Genomic DNA, 14336 nt, shown 5'->3' with positions numbered 1-14336 from the left:
AGCCTAGTTTTCTACCCTCCTCTTGCTGTCAGCCAAGGTCTTAGTGCTAGCACTGCAGACAATGCTGTTAGGACTGGATTACATTGCTGATCTGTGTGGGGGGAGGAAAGGTTTTTTTGCTCCGCAGATCCTCGTTAGCATAGTGGACAGTAAGACTGATGAAGAAGCAAGGATTATTAATGAAGAAAAACTGTCCAAGCCCAGTTTCTACCCTCCCCTTGCTGTCAGCCAAGGTCTTTAGTGCCAGCACTGCAGACAATGCTGTTAGGACTGGATTACTTTGCTGATCTGTGTGGGGGAGAACGGGTTTTCTTACTGCGCTGATCCTCGTTAGTATAGTGGACAGTATCTCCGCCTGTCACGCGGAAGACCGGGGTTCGATTCCCCGACGGGGAGGCCCTTCTTTCTCTTTTACTCTTTGGCTGCTGCCTTTTCACAAGTATGGCAACGGACTAAGTGATATATCCAGCAGCCAAAAGGAAATGCGTTGGCCGGGAATCGAACCCGGGTCAACTGCTTGGAAAGCAGCTATGCTCACCACTATTCCACCAACGCTTGCAGACATCTCTTGCCAGATGAGCTCAAAAAGAATGCTTTCAACCTAGGCACTCTTTGTCTTGGTTCGGCACTGAAAAACATGTCCAGCATATGGATCCCAACCATCTCAAAATGCACTGATCTACCCACATGTCATGGGACATCTTCACAAGAGTGGCGCCTGGCCATGTAATGTTACGGCAGCCAAAAGGAATACATTTGCTGGGAATATACAAAGAAGCCAGCTATGCTCACCACTATAATACCAACGCTTGTAGACATCCTCTCACAGAAGTGTAGAAAATGAAAGCTTTCGAACAAGGAGTTATTTGTGTGGGCGAAAAAAAAATGTCGAGTATGGATCCCATCTCTTTCTGGCGTTGAGGTTGGATAAAGCGTTCGAAGGTACAACCTCACCCAAAAAAAGGGAGGTCGATAATTTCACTCTGCAGTGGTGGAGTTGTCATCTTCTGTCACCCAGTATTTACTGTAATGAGCTCCCCCGGTTTGAAGGTCATTGCAAGGGTTGACTGGATGCAACTCATGAAAGGGCAAGCTGACATTTTGTGGAGTAAAAGCTGGGCAATGTGTAAGAATGAATGGCGTGCTTTGTTTGCTGCAAAGCATGCTAATAACGTTCTCCTGTGTGATGCACTGTTCAAGTTACTGCTGATGACCAGTCGAAGACTATTGAAGAAGCAAGGATTATTAATGAAGAAAAACTGTCCAAGCCCAGTTTTCTACCCTCCTCTTGCTGTCAGCCAAGGTCTTTAGTGCCAGCACTGCAGACAATGCTGTTAGGACTGGATTACATTGCTGATCTGTGTGGGGGGAGGAAAGGTTTTTTGCTCCACAGATCCTCGTTAGTATAGTGGACAGTAAGACTGATGAAGAAGCAAGGATTATTGATGAAGAAAAACTGTCCAAAGCCCAGTTTTCTACCCTCCTCTTGCTGTCAGCCAAGGTCTTTAGTGCCAGCACTGCAGACAATGCTGTTAGGACTGGATTACATTGCTGATCTGTGTGGGGGAGAACGGGTTTTTTTACTCCGCAGATCCTCGTTAGTATAGTGGACAGTAAGACTGATGAAAGAAGCAAGGATTATTAATGAAGAAAAACTGTCCAAGCCCAGTTTTCTACCCTCCTCTTGCTGTCAGCCAAGGTCTTTAGTGCCAGCACTGCAGACAATGCTGTTAGGACTGGATTACATTGCTGATCTGTGTGGGGGGAGAACGGGTTTATTACTCCGCAGATCCTCGTTAGTATAGTGGACAGTATCTCTGCCCTGTCACGCAGAAGACCGGGGTTTCAATTCCCCGACGGGGAGGCCCTCCTTTGTCTTTTACTTTTTGGCTGTTGCCTTTCACAAGGGTAGCAATGGACTAAGTGATATATACAGCAGCCAAAAGGAAATGCGTTGGCCGGGAATCGAACCCGGGTCAACTGCTTGGAAGGCAGCTATGCTCACCACTATACCACCAACGCTTGCAGACATCTTCTGCCAGATTAGCTCAAAAAGAATGCTTTCAACCAAGGCTCTCTTTGTCTTGGTTCGGCACTGAAAAAACATGTCCAGCATATGGATCCCAACCATCTCAAAATGCACTGATCTACCCACATGTCATGGGACATCTTCACAAGAGTGGCGCCTGGCCATGTAATGATACGGCAGCACCAAAAGGAATACATTTGCTGGGAATATACGTAGAAGCCAGCTATGCTCACCACTATATTACCAACCGCTTGTAGACATCCTCTCACAGAAGTGTAGAAAATGAAAGCTTTCGACCAAGGAGTTCTTTGTGTGGGTGAAAAAAATGTCGAGTATGGATCCCATCTCTTTCTGACGTTGAGGTTGGATAAAGCGTTCGAAGTTACAACCTCACCCAAAAAAAGGGAGGTCGATAATTTCACTCTTCAGTGGTGGAGTTCTCATCTTCTGTCCACCAGTATTCACTGTAATGAGCTCCCCCGGTTTGAATGTCATTGCAAGGGTTGACTGGATGCAGCTCATGAAAGGGCAAGCTGACATTTTGTGGAGTAAAAGCTGGGCAATGTGTAAGAATGAATGGCGTGCTTTGTTTGCTGCAAAACATGTTAATAACGTTCTCCTGTGTGATGCACTGTCCAAGTTACTGCTGATGACCAGTCGAAGACTATGAAGAAGCAAGGATATTAATGAAGAAAAACTGTTCCAAAGCCCAGTTTTCTACCCTCCTCTTGCTGTCAGCCAAGGTCTTTAGTGCTAGCACTGCAGACAATGCTGTTAGGACTGGATTACATTGCTGATCTGTGTGGGGGGAGGAAAGGTTTTTTGCTCCACAGATCCTCGTTAGTATAGTGGACAGTAGACTGATGAAGAAGCAAGGATTATTAATGAAGAAAAAACCTGTCCAAGCCCCAGTTTTCTACCCTCCTCTTGCTGTCAGCCAAGGTCTTTAGTGCCAGCACTGCAGACAATGCCTTTAGGACTGGATTACATTGCTGATCTGTGTGGGGGAGAATGGGTTTTTTTACTCCGCATCCTCGTTAGTATAGTGGACAGTAAGACTGATGAAGAGCAAGGATTATTAATGAAGAAAACTGTCCAAGCCCAGTTTTCTACCCTCCTCTTGCTGTCAGCCAAGGTCTTTAGTGCCAGCACTGCAGACAATGCTGTTAGGACTGGATTACATTGCTGATCTGTGTGGGGGGAGGAAAGGTTTTTTGCTCCACAGATCCTCGTTAGTATAGTGAACAGTACGACAGGAAGAAGCATGGATTATTAATGAAGAAAAACTATCCAAGCCCAGTTTTCTACCCTCCTCTTGCTGTCAGCCAAGGTCTTTAGTGCCAGCACTGCAGACAATGCTGTTAGGACTGGATTACATTGCTGATCTGTGTGGGGGGAGAACGGGTTTATTTACTCCGCAGATCCTCGTTAGTATAGTGGACAGTATCTCCGCCTGTCACGCGGAAGACCGGGGTTCGATTCCCCCGACGGGGAGGCCTCCTTTGTCTTTTACTTTTTGGCTGTTGCCTTTCACAAGGGTAGCAATGGACTAACTGATATATACAGCAGCCAAAAGGAAATGCGTTAGCCGGGAATCGAACCCAGGGTCAACTGCTTGAAAGGCAGCTATGCTCACCACTATACCACCAACGCTTGCAGGCATCTGCTGCCAGATGAGCTCAAAAAGAATGCTTTCAACCAAGGCTCTCTTTGTCTTGGTTCGGCACTGAAAAACATGTCCAGCATATGGATCCCAACATCTCAAAATGCAGTGATCTACCCACATGTCATGGGACATCTTCACAAGAGTGGCGCCTGGCCATGTAATGTTACGGCAGCCAAAAGGAATACATTTGCTGGGAATATACTTAGAAGCCAGCTATGCTCACCACTATATTACCAACGCTTGTAGACATCCTCTCACAGAAGTGTAGAAAATGAAAGCTTTCGACCAAGGGAGTTCTTGTGTGGGCGAAAAAAAAAAAAGTTGAGTATGGATCCCATCTCTTTCTGACGTTGAGGTTGGATAAAGCGTTCGAAGGTACAACCTCACCCAAAAAATGGGAGGTCGATAATTTCACTCTGCAGTGGTGGAGTTTCTCATCTTCTGTCACCCAGTATTCCCTGTAATGAGCTTCCCCGGTTTGAATGTCATTGCAAGGGTTGACTGGATGCAGCTCATGAAAGGGCAAGCTGACATTTTGTGGAGTAAAAGCTGGGCAATGTGTAAGAATGAATGGCGTGCTTTGCTTTGCTGCAAAACATGCTAAAACGTTCTCCTGTGTGATGCACTGTTCAAGTTACTGCTGTGTCAAGATCGTGTGGGGGGAGAACGGGTTTACTTACTGCGCAGATCCTCGTTTGTATAGTGGACAGTATCTCCGCCTGTCATGCGGAAGACCTGGGTTCGATTCCCTGGACGGGGAGGCTCTCCTTTGTCTTTTACTCTTTGGCTGTTGCCTTTTGACAAGGGTGGCAACGGAGTAAGTGATATATACAGCAGCCAAAAGTACATGCTTTGGCTGGGAATCGAACGCGGGTCAACTGCTTGGAAGGCAGCTATGCTCACCACTATACCACCACGCTTGCGGATGCCTCTTGCCAGAAGAAGCTCAAAAAAAATGCTTTCAACCAAGGCCCTCTTTGTCTGGTTCGGCTCTGAAAAACATGTTCAGCATATGGATCCCAATCATCTCAAAATGCACTGATCTACCCACATGTTATGGGATATCTTCACAAGAGTGGGCGCCTGGCCATGTAATGTTACGGCAGAAGCCAGCTATGCTCACCACTATATTAGCAACGCTTGTAGACATCCTCTCACAGAAGTGTAGGAAAATGAAGGAGTTCTTTGTGTGGGCGAAAAAAAAAAGTCGAGTCGAGTCTCCCCTTTTTCATAAATATCACTGTATATTCTATTTAAAATAGACTTAAAAACATTTTTAAAAAACTTTATAAAACTCACTGGTAGTCCATCTATTCCTGGACGTTTCCCATTCTCAACTGATCAAATAGGTGTTTCTCTTCTAAATCTGTTTATCTCACTCTCGCACATTTCCTCGTCCTCTTTATTTAATTTTACTGTTATTTTTTCTAATAAGAAATTTTCATCATTTCTGTAAATATTCCTTATAAAATGGTCTAGTTTCCTTTAAAATTCCATCTTTGTCCTCTACAGTTTTTCCCATCTTGTGTTTTTATACATTTGAGTATAGCTGCTCTCATGTCTTGTTTTTTCTAATTCATAAAAGTATTAGTACTTAGATAAGCAAACAGGACCAGTGGTGCAATGGATAATGTGACTGACTGCGGGTCAGAAGGTTGTAGGTTCAACTTCAGGCTGGCTCGCTTTGGTCTTTTTGCTTTACTGTCAGCCAGTGCACTGCGGTCGCCTTTCCCCCCGCTGGACCGGTTCAGTTCCACTCTGGAGTGAATCAAGTTTCTGCGGCCGGCAGCAAAGAGCCGGTGGAGTGCTCCCCTGGTTTCAAAGGCTGCCCCAACTGCTGATTTTGTTAACGTCTTCTACAGCTACACCAATCGTAATCCCAGCCTTCTTGTTGCAAAAGTCCCTACAACTTAGAAGTCACCCAGCCAACTTGCAGCGTAATCTCTTCCACTTGTAAGTCTCTGAGCTGCAGCAATACCTAAGTGCTCTGATAAAACATGCATAAAAGAAAGTATGGCTTTTAACCCCCTCTTGGAGAGAAGAGAGTCTCCGACCCTGGATCTCAGGTCTTCTATGGAGGGACTGTCAGGAATCCTGGAAGAGCATCTCATCCACACAGCGTCTTGCCATAAAACAAAGCAGAATGTGTCGTCACGGAACTCCAGGTTGACAGAGCCTTGTCCTTGTTTCAAACAATGTGCTAACAAGGTGCTGAACAGAGTGCCAGTAGCACAAAGGATAACGCTTATGACTACCGATCAGAGGATTCTAGCTTACGGAAACCATGAGACTGTGTATGAGAGAGTGCTAAATGTATGAGTGGTACTTGTGCAAGAGGGGCAGTGAAGTGCGCACGATCAGAAAGAACTGAAGTTTGTGCAAAGTTTGATTCCTGGTTTTCACCCAGTTGGCCTGGGTTCGACTCCTGGTCTGGGAAGCCTTGAGCATTTTTGCCACTGCCCTTTTTGCCTAGCAGTCGGACTGCAGCAACATTAAGGGGGTGGGCTTGTGTCTCATAAGCCTTTGATAGCTCAGTTGGTAGAGCGGAGTCCTGAAGGTGTGTTGTTGGCAATCCTTAGGTTGCTGGTTAGACTCTGGCTTGAAGAAGGTCTTTTGCCCTTTCATGCCTGTGCAGTTCACATATATATTAATAGCTAGAGCTTAAAGTTCATCATAGAGGTGAAAAGGAAGTTCCCTGAACGGGAATCGAACCCGGGCCGCTGCTGTGCAAGTGCTGACCCCTAACCACTAGACCACCAGAGAAGGTTCTGCAAAAACTCGCCCTCAAGCCTAGCTGTGGGCCTCCACGCAAGTATGCTGCAGCTGCTCTGACAAAAATAAATCTAACGCTTGTAACCTCCTCCTGGAGAGGAGAAAGTCTCAGACCCTGGATCACAGTTCTTCTAGGGAGGGACTGTCACATGCACTGTAAGAGCATCCTATCGACACCACAACTTGCCATAATAACGAAGGACAGCATGTGTTGAACGAACTCCGTGTTGAATGAACTCCGTGTTGACTGAGCTGTGTCCTTATCACAAGTAACAAGATAAAGATGAAAAGATAAGCAGACAGGGCCAGTGGCGCAATGGATAACGCGTCTGACTACGGATCAGAAGATTCTAGGTTCGACTCCTGGCTGGCTCGCTCTAGTCTTTTTGCTTTGATGTCAGCCAGTGCACTGCAGTCGCCTTTCGCCCCCACTGGAGCGGTTCAGGTCCACTCTGGAGTGAGTCGAGTTTAAGGGGCCGCAATCACAGAGCCCGTGGGGTGCTCACCTGGTTCAAAGCTGCCCCAACTGCTAGATTTTTATTAACGTCTACTACAGCTACACCAATCGTAAACCCAGCCTACTTGTTGCAAAAGTCCCTATCACTTAGAAGTCACCCAGCCAATTTGCAGCGTAATCTCTTCCACTTGTAGTCTCTGAGCTGTAGCAATACCTAAGTGCTCTGATAAAACATGCATAAAAGAAACTATGGCTTTGAACCTCCTCTTGGTGAGAAGAGAGTCTCCGACCCTGGATCTCAGGGGTTCTTTGGAGGGGACTGTCAGGAATCCTGTAAGAGCATCCCATCCACACAACGTCTTGCTATAAAACAAAGCAAAATGTGTGGTGACGGAACTCCAGGTTGACAGAGCCTTGTCCTTGTTTCAAACAATGTGCTAACAAGGTGCTGAACGGAGTGCCAGTGGCACAAAGGATAACGCTTATGACTATGGATCAGAGGATTCTAGCTTAGCAATCGTAAACCCAGCCTACTTGATGCAAACGTCCCTACCAGGCCCAACCCTGCTTTCTTCCGAGTTCAGATGAGATCAGGCATTGCCAGGGTGGTATGGCCGTAGCGAGCGAGAGCAGCCATCAAGAGTTAGCTATTTAAAAATAGGCGCAGCACCAGGAGCCGAGCGCAGCTCAGCTTGCATTGACACAGCACCGACAGTAACAAGGCCCTTGTCCCCTCAATTGTTTACCTGTTTTTTTTTTTTTTTTTTTTTTTTTCTGTTTCTGCTCCGGGGCACCAACAGCTCCTGCTAAGTTAAACCAGCCAAGTCACTGTACCCACTTTCCCCCGAATGGAATCAGGGAAGTGGGTACACTGACCTGGCTGGTTCCAGAGTTCAGAGAGGAATTCAGAGTTGTTGTTTTTTGTATTTTGGGAAGTGTATTAGCTGCCAAATGAAGGAATTTAAAAAGCTTACAGCACCTGGTATTCCCAGGCGGTCTCCCATCCAAGTACCAACCAGGCCCAACCCTGCTTTCCTTCCGAGTTCAGATGAGATATATATATTTTTTTTATTAAAATCAAATATTTACATTTTTACAAAGAAATGATCACATCACACAAAAATCACATGATACTTACAACACTCATTATTAGACTTCATATTTTTCCCATAACCAACTTAAAATGTTGTCCTTGTATTCAACCATTACGTTCCCTTTTACCATTATTTCTATAAATACATCCTTCTTTTCTTGTACTATAAAATAGTTGAATATCAATTTTACAGCCATCTCCATTCTGTTTTTAAACATACGCCATATATCCACTCTCTTCCCATCATGTTTAGCCATATTTCTCCTTATCCAAATCACATACTTAGCAATTGTTATACATAGATTAAAAGCATACATACCACATTCATTTTGACCAAATAAAAAAAAGTTACCCAGTTCTTTTGTTCATCCACATATATGTCCCCTATTAACGATTTAGCAATTTTCTTAAATTTTTCCATAATTCCTCCAACTTTTCACAATAGAAGAACAAATGTAATAAACCTTCCCCTTCCTTTATACAAACCTTATATGTTATATCTTGTTCAATTCCCATTTTAGACAATCTCATTTCTGTTAATATGCAATTATGTCTCAATAAATAATTACAATTTTCTAAAATTGGTTCCGTATATTTCATTCTGACATTTTGCCCATATTCTTTTTCATTTAAATCCTCATATCTTTCCTTCCAGTAGTTGAATGCTATAGGTCTTATAAAAGCCTTTGATCTAAAAACAACATAAAAACTCTTAACTGTACATAAGCTCATATTGATCTTTTCTCCATTTTCTTTTCTTAAAATAGACCTCTGGTAATTCTTCCTCATCCCGCAACTCATTTTTTTTTCAATTATTTCAATCCAATCTTTTGGTATTGCTTTTTTCAAATCATGATATTGTCTTTGTAATTTTGTTTTAGAAAGAACTGAAGTTTTTGCCAAGACTGCCCTCATAAGTGCCAGCTCCCATATGGTCTAGCGGTCAGGATTCCTGGTTTTCACCCAGGCGGCCCGGGTTCGACTCCCGGTATGGGAAGCCTTAAATATTTTTGCCACTGCCCTTTTTTTCCAGCAGTCTGACTGCAGCAACTTTAAGGGGGTGGGCTTGTGTGGGACTCTCATAAGCCTTCGATAGCTCAGTTGGTAGAGCGGAGGACTGTAGGTGTGTTGTTGGCAATCCTTAGGTTGCTGGTTCGACTCCGGCTCGAAGGAGGTCTTTTGCCCTTTCATGCATGTGCAGTTCGCATATATCTTGATAGCTAGAGCTCAAAAGGAAGTTCCCTGACCGGGAATCGAACCCGGGCCGCGGCGGTGAGAGCGCCGAATCCTAACCACTAGACCATCAGGGAAGGTCCTGCAGAAGCTCGCCCTCAAGCCTAGCTGTGGGCCTCCACGCAAGTATGCTGCAGCTGCTCTGACAAAAATAAATCTAACGCTTGTAACCTCCTCCTGGAGAGGAGAAAGTCTCAGACCCTGGATCACAGTTCTTCTAGGGAGGGACTGTCACATGCACTGTAAGAGCATCCTATCGACACCACAACTTGCCATAATAACGAAGGACAGCATGTGTTGAACGAACTCCGTGTTGAATGAACTCCGTGTTGACTGAGCTGTGTCCTTATCACAAGTAACAAGATAAAGATGAAAAGATAAGCAGACAGGGCCAGTGGCGCAATGGATAACTCGTCTGACTACGGATCAGAAGATTCTAGGTTCGACTCCTGGCTGGCTCGCTCTAGTCTTTTTGCTTTGATGTCAGCCAGTGCACTGCAGTCGCCTTTCGCCCCCACTGGAGCGGTTCAGGTCCACTCTGGAGTGAGTCGAGTTTAAGGGGCCGCAATCACAGAGCCCGTGGGGTGCTCACCTGGTTTCAAAGGCTGCCCCAACTGCTAGATTTTTATTAACGTCTACTACAGCTACACCAATCGTAAACCCAGCCTACTTGTTGCAAAAGTCCCTATCACTTAGAAGTCACCCAGCCAATTTGCAGCGTAATCTCTTCCACTTGTAAGTCTCTGAGCTGTAGCAATACCTAAGTGCTCTGATAAAACATGCATAAAAGAAACTATGGCTTTGAACCTCCTCTTGGTGAGAAGAGAGTCTCCGACCCTGGATCTCAGGGGTTCTTTGGAGGGACTGTCAGGAATCCTGTAAGAGCATCCCATCCACACAACGTCTTGCTATAAAACAAAGCAAAATGTGTGGTGACGGAACTCCAGGTTGACAGAGCCTTGTCCTTGTTTCAAACAATGTGCTAACAAGGTGCTGAACGGAGTGCCAGTGGCACAAAGGATAACGCTTATGACTATGGATCAGAGGATTCTAGCTTAGCAATCGTAAACCCAGCCTACTTGATGCAAACGTCCCTACCAGGCCCAACCCTGCTTTTCTTCCGAGTTCAGATGAGATCAGGCATTGCCAGGGTGGTATGGCCGTAAGCGAGAGCAGCCATTAAGAGTTAGCTATTTAAAAATAGGCGCAGCACCAGGAGCCGAGCGCAGCTCAGCTTGCATTGACACAGCACCGACAGTAACAAGGCCCTTGTCCCCTCAATTGTTTACCTGTTTTTTTTTTTTTTTTTTTTTTCTGTTTCTGCTCCGGGGCACCAACAGCTCCTGCTAAGTTAAACCAGCCAAGTCACTGTACCCACTTTCCCCCGAATGGAATCAGGGAAGTGGGTACACTGACCTGGCTGGTTCCAGAGTTCAGAGAGGAATTCAGAGTTGTTGTTTTTTTGTATTTTGGGAAGTGTATTAGCTGCCAAATGAAGGAATTTAAAAAGCTTACAGCACCTGGTATTCCCAGGCGGTCTCCCATCCAAGTACCAACCAGGCCCAACCCTGCTTTCCTTCCGAGTTCAGATGAGATATATATATTTTTTTTTATTAAAATCAAATATTTACATTTTTACAAAGAAATGATCACATCACACAAAAATCACATGATACTTACAACACTCATTATTAGACTTCATATTTTTCCCATAACCAACTTAAAATGTTGTCCTTGTATTCAACCATTACGTTCCCTTTTACCATTATTTCTATAAATACATCCTTCTTTTCTTGTACTATAAAATAGTTGAATATCAATTTTACAGCCATCTCCATTCTGTTTTTAAACATACGCCATATATCCACTCTCTTCCCATCATGTTTAGCCATATTTCTCCTTATCCAAATCACATACTTAGCAATTGTTATACATAGATTAAAAGCATACATACCACATTCATTTTGACCAAATAAAAAAAAGTTACCCAGTTCTTTTGTTCATCCACATATATGTCCCCTATTAACGATTTAGCAATTTTCTTAAATTTTTCCATAATTCCTCCAACTTTTCACAATAGAAGAACAAATGTAATAAACCTTCCCCTTCCTTTATACAAACCTTATATGTTATATCTTGTTCAATTCCCATTTTACACAATCTCATTTCTGTTAATATGCAATTATGTCTCAATAAATAATTACAATTTTCTAAAATTGGTTCCGTATATTTCATTCTGACATTTGCCCATATTTCTTTTTCATTTAAATCCTCATATCTTTCCTTCCAGTAGTTGAATGCTATAGGTCTTATAAAAGCCTTTGGTCTAAAAACAACATAAAAACTCTTAACTGTACATAAGCTCATATTGATCTTTTCTCCATTTTCTTTTCTTAAAATAGACCTCTGGTAATTCTTCCTCATCCCGCAACTCATTTTTTTTTTCAATTATTTCAATCCAATCTTTTGGTATTGCTTTTTTCAAATCATGATATTGTCTTTGTAATTTTGTTTTAGAAAGAACTGAAGTTTTTGCCAAGACTGCCCTCATAAGTGCCAGCTCCCATATGGTCTAGCGGTCAGGATTCCTGGTTTTCACCCAGGCGGCCCGGGTTCGACTCCCGGTATGGGAAGCCTTAAATATTTTTGCCACTGCCCTTTTTTTCCAGCAGTCGGACTGCAGCAACTTTAAGGGGGTGGGCTTGTGTGGGACTCTCATAAGCCTTCGATAGCTCAGTTGGTAGAGCGGAGGACTGTAGATGTGTTGTTGGCAATCCTTAGGTCGCTGGTTCGACTCCGGCTCGAAGGAGGTCTTTTGCCCTTTCATGCATGTGCAGTTCGCATATATCTTGATAGCTAGAGCTCAAAAGGAAGTTCGCTGACCAGGAATCGAACCCGGGCCGCGGCGGTGAGAGCGCCGAATCCTAACCACTAGACCACCAGGGAAGGTCCTGCAGAAGCTCGTCCTCAAGCCTAGCTGTGGGCCTCCACGCAAGTATGCTGCAGCTGCTCTGACAAAAATAAATCTAACGCTTGTAACCTCCTCCTGGAGAGGAGAAAGTCTCAGACCCTGGATCACAGTTCTTCTAGGGAGGGACTGTCACATGCACTGTAAGAGCATCCTATCGACACCACAACTTGCCATAATAACGAAGGACAGCATGTGTTGAACGAACTCCGTGTTGAATGAACTCCGTGTTGACTGAGCTGTGTCCTTATCACAAGTAACAAGATAAAGATGAAAAGATAAGCAGACAGGGCCAGTGGCGCAATGGATAACGCGTCTGACTACGGATCAGAAGATTCTAGGTTCGACTCCTGGCTGGCTCGCTCTAGTCTTTTTGCTTTGATGTCAGCCAGTGCACTGCAGTCGCCTTTCGCCCCCACTGGAGCGGTTCAGGTCCACTCTGGAGTGAGTCGAGTTTAAGGGGCCGCAATCACAGAGCCCGTGGGGTGCTCACCTGGTTTCAAAGGCTGCCCCAACTGCTAGATTTTTATTAACGTCTACTACAGCTACACCAATCGTAAACCCAGCCTACTTGTTGCAAAAGTCCCTATCACTTAGAAGTCACCCAGCCAATTTGCAGCGTAATCTCTTCCACTTGTAAGTCTCTGAGCTGTAGCAATACCTAAGTGCTCTGATAAAACATGCATAAAAGAAACTATGGCTTTGAACCTCCTCTTGGTGAGAAGAGAGTCTCCGACCCTGGATCTCAGGGGTTCTTTGGAGTGCCAGTGGAGTGCCAGTGGCACAAAGGATAACGCTTATGACTATGGATCAGAGGATTCTAGCTTAGCAATCGTAAACCCAGCCTACTTGATGCAAACGTCCCTACCAGGCCCAACCCTGCTTTTCTTCCGAGTTCAGATGAGATCAGGCATTGCCAGGGTGGTATGGCCGTAAGCGAGAGCAGCCATCAAGAGTTAGCTATTTAAAAATAGGCGCAGCACCAGGAGCCGAGCGCAGCTCAGCTTGCATTGACACAGCACCGACAGTAACAAGGCCCTTGTCCCCTCAATTGTTTACCTGTTTTTTTTTTTTTTTTTTTTTTTTTTTTCTGTTTCTGCTCCGGGGCACCAACAGCTCCTGCTAAGTTAAACCAGCCAAGTCACTGTACCCACTTTCCCCCGAATGGAATCAGGGAAGTGGGTACACTGACCTGGCTGGTTCCAGAGTTCAGAGAGGAATTCAGAGTTGTTGTTTTTTTGTATTTTGGGAAGTGTATTAGCTGCCAAATGAAGGAATTTAAAAAGCTTACAGCACCTGGTATTCCCAGGCGGTCTCCCATCCAAGTACCAACCAGGCCCAACCCTGCTTTCCTTCCGAGTTCAGATGAGATATATATATATTTTTTTTATTAAAATCAAATATTTACATTTTTACAAAGAAATGATCACATCACACAAAAATCACATGATACTTACAACACTCATTATTAGACTTCATATTTTTCCCATAACCAACTTAAAATGTTGTCCTTGTATTCAACCATTACGTTCCCTTTTACCATTATTTCTATAAATACATCCTTCTTTTCTTGTACTATAAAATAGTTGAATATCAATTTTACAGCCATCTCCATTCTGTTTTTAAACATACGCCATATATCCACTCTCTTCCCATCATGTTTAGCCATATTTCTCCTTATCCAAATCACATACTTAGCAATTGTTATACATAGATTAAAAGCATACATACCACATTCATTTTGACCAAATAAAAAAAAAGTTACCCAGTTCTTTTGTTCATCCACATATATGTCCCCTATTAACGATTTAGCAATTTTCTTAAATTTTTCCATAATTCCTCCAACTTTTCACAATAGAAGAACAAATGTAATAAACCTTCCCCTTCCTTTATACAAACCTTATATGTTATATCTTGTTCAATTCCCATTTTACACAATCTCATTTCTGTTAATATGCAATTATGTCTCAATAAATAATTACAATTTTCTAAAATTGGTTCCGTATATTTCATTCTGACATTTGCCCATATTTCTTTTTCATTTAAATCCTCATATCTTTCCTTCCAGTAGTTGAATGCTATAGGTCTTATAAAAGCCTTTGATCTAAAAACAACATA

General features: G+C 43.8%; 14 non-coding genes across 14 annotated transcripts; 9 read left to right on the top strand and 5 right to left on the bottom strand.

Annotated features, from left to right (window-relative positions):
- The first annotated feature begins 324 nt into the window (after positions 1–324).
- trnad-guc (transfer RNA aspartic acid (anticodon GUC)) lies at positions 325–396 on the top strand. The gene has a single exon. It is a non-coding gene; the product is annotated as a tRNA-Asp (tRNA).
- An 87-nt stretch (positions 397–483) lies between these two features.
- On the bottom strand, positions 484–555 carry trnag-ucc (transfer RNA glycine (anticodon UCC)). Its single transcript has one exon. It is a non-coding gene; the product is annotated as a tRNA-Gly (tRNA).
- Positions 556–1950: 1395 nt separating this feature from the next.
- On the bottom strand, positions 1951–2022 carry trnag-ucc (transfer RNA glycine (anticodon UCC)). The gene has a single exon. It is a non-coding gene; the product is annotated as a tRNA-Gly (tRNA).
- A 1429-nt stretch (positions 2023–3451) lies between these two features.
- trnad-guc (transfer RNA aspartic acid (anticodon GUC)) lies at positions 3452–3524 on the top strand. The gene has a single exon. It is a non-coding gene; the product is annotated as a tRNA-Asp (tRNA).
- An 85-nt stretch (positions 3525–3609) lies between these two features.
- On the bottom strand, positions 3610–3682 carry trnae-uuc (transfer RNA glutamic acid (anticodon UUC)). The gene has a single exon. It is a non-coding gene; the product is annotated as a tRNA-Glu (tRNA).
- A 3087-nt stretch (positions 3683–6769) lies between these two features.
- On the top strand, positions 6770–6842 carry trnar-acg (transfer RNA arginine (anticodon ACG)). Its single transcript has one exon. It is a non-coding gene; the product is annotated as a tRNA-Arg (tRNA).
- A 2100-nt stretch (positions 6843–8942) lies between these two features.
- Positions 8943–9014, top strand: trnae-uuc (transfer RNA glutamic acid (anticodon UUC)). The gene has a single exon. It is a non-coding gene; the product is annotated as a tRNA-Glu (tRNA).
- An 89-nt stretch (positions 9015–9103) lies between these two features.
- On the top strand, positions 9104–9190 carry trnay-gua (transfer RNA tyrosine (anticodon GUA)). The gene is given in 2 exon segments: positions 9104–9140; positions 9155–9190. It is a non-coding gene; the product is annotated as a tRNA-Tyr (tRNA).
- Positions 9191–9255: 65 nt separating this feature from the next.
- On the bottom strand, positions 9256–9327 carry trnae-cuc (transfer RNA glutamic acid (anticodon CUC)). The gene has a single exon. It is a non-coding gene; the product is annotated as a tRNA-Glu (tRNA).
- A 311-nt stretch (positions 9328–9638) lies between these two features.
- Positions 9639–9711, top strand: trnar-acg (transfer RNA arginine (anticodon ACG)). The gene has a single exon. It is a non-coding gene; the product is annotated as a tRNA-Arg (tRNA).
- A 2100-nt stretch (positions 9712–11811) lies between these two features.
- trnae-uuc (transfer RNA glutamic acid (anticodon UUC)) lies at positions 11812–11883 on the top strand. The gene has a single exon. It is a non-coding gene; the product is annotated as a tRNA-Glu (tRNA).
- Positions 11884–11972: 89 nt separating this feature from the next.
- On the top strand, positions 11973–12059 carry trnay-gua (transfer RNA tyrosine (anticodon GUA)). The gene is given in 2 exon segments: positions 11973–12009; positions 12024–12059. It is a non-coding gene; the product is annotated as a tRNA-Tyr (tRNA).
- A 65-nt stretch (positions 12060–12124) lies between these two features.
- trnae-cuc (transfer RNA glutamic acid (anticodon CUC)) lies at positions 12125–12196 on the bottom strand. Its single transcript has one exon. It is a non-coding gene; the product is annotated as a tRNA-Glu (tRNA).
- A 311-nt stretch (positions 12197–12507) lies between these two features.
- Positions 12508–12580, top strand: trnar-acg (transfer RNA arginine (anticodon ACG)). Its single transcript has one exon. It is a non-coding gene; the product is annotated as a tRNA-Arg (tRNA).
- The last annotated feature ends 1756 nt before the right edge of the window (positions 12581–14336 follow it).

This window comes from Danio aesculapii, chromosome 4, assembly GCF_903798145.1.
Source record: "Danio aesculapii chromosome 4, fDanAes4.1, whole genome shotgun sequence".
Taxonomy (NCBI): domain Eukaryota; kingdom Metazoa; phylum Chordata; class Actinopteri; order Cypriniformes; family Danionidae; genus Danio; species Danio aesculapii.
This window is presented reverse-complemented; position numbering and strand designations above follow the sequence as displayed.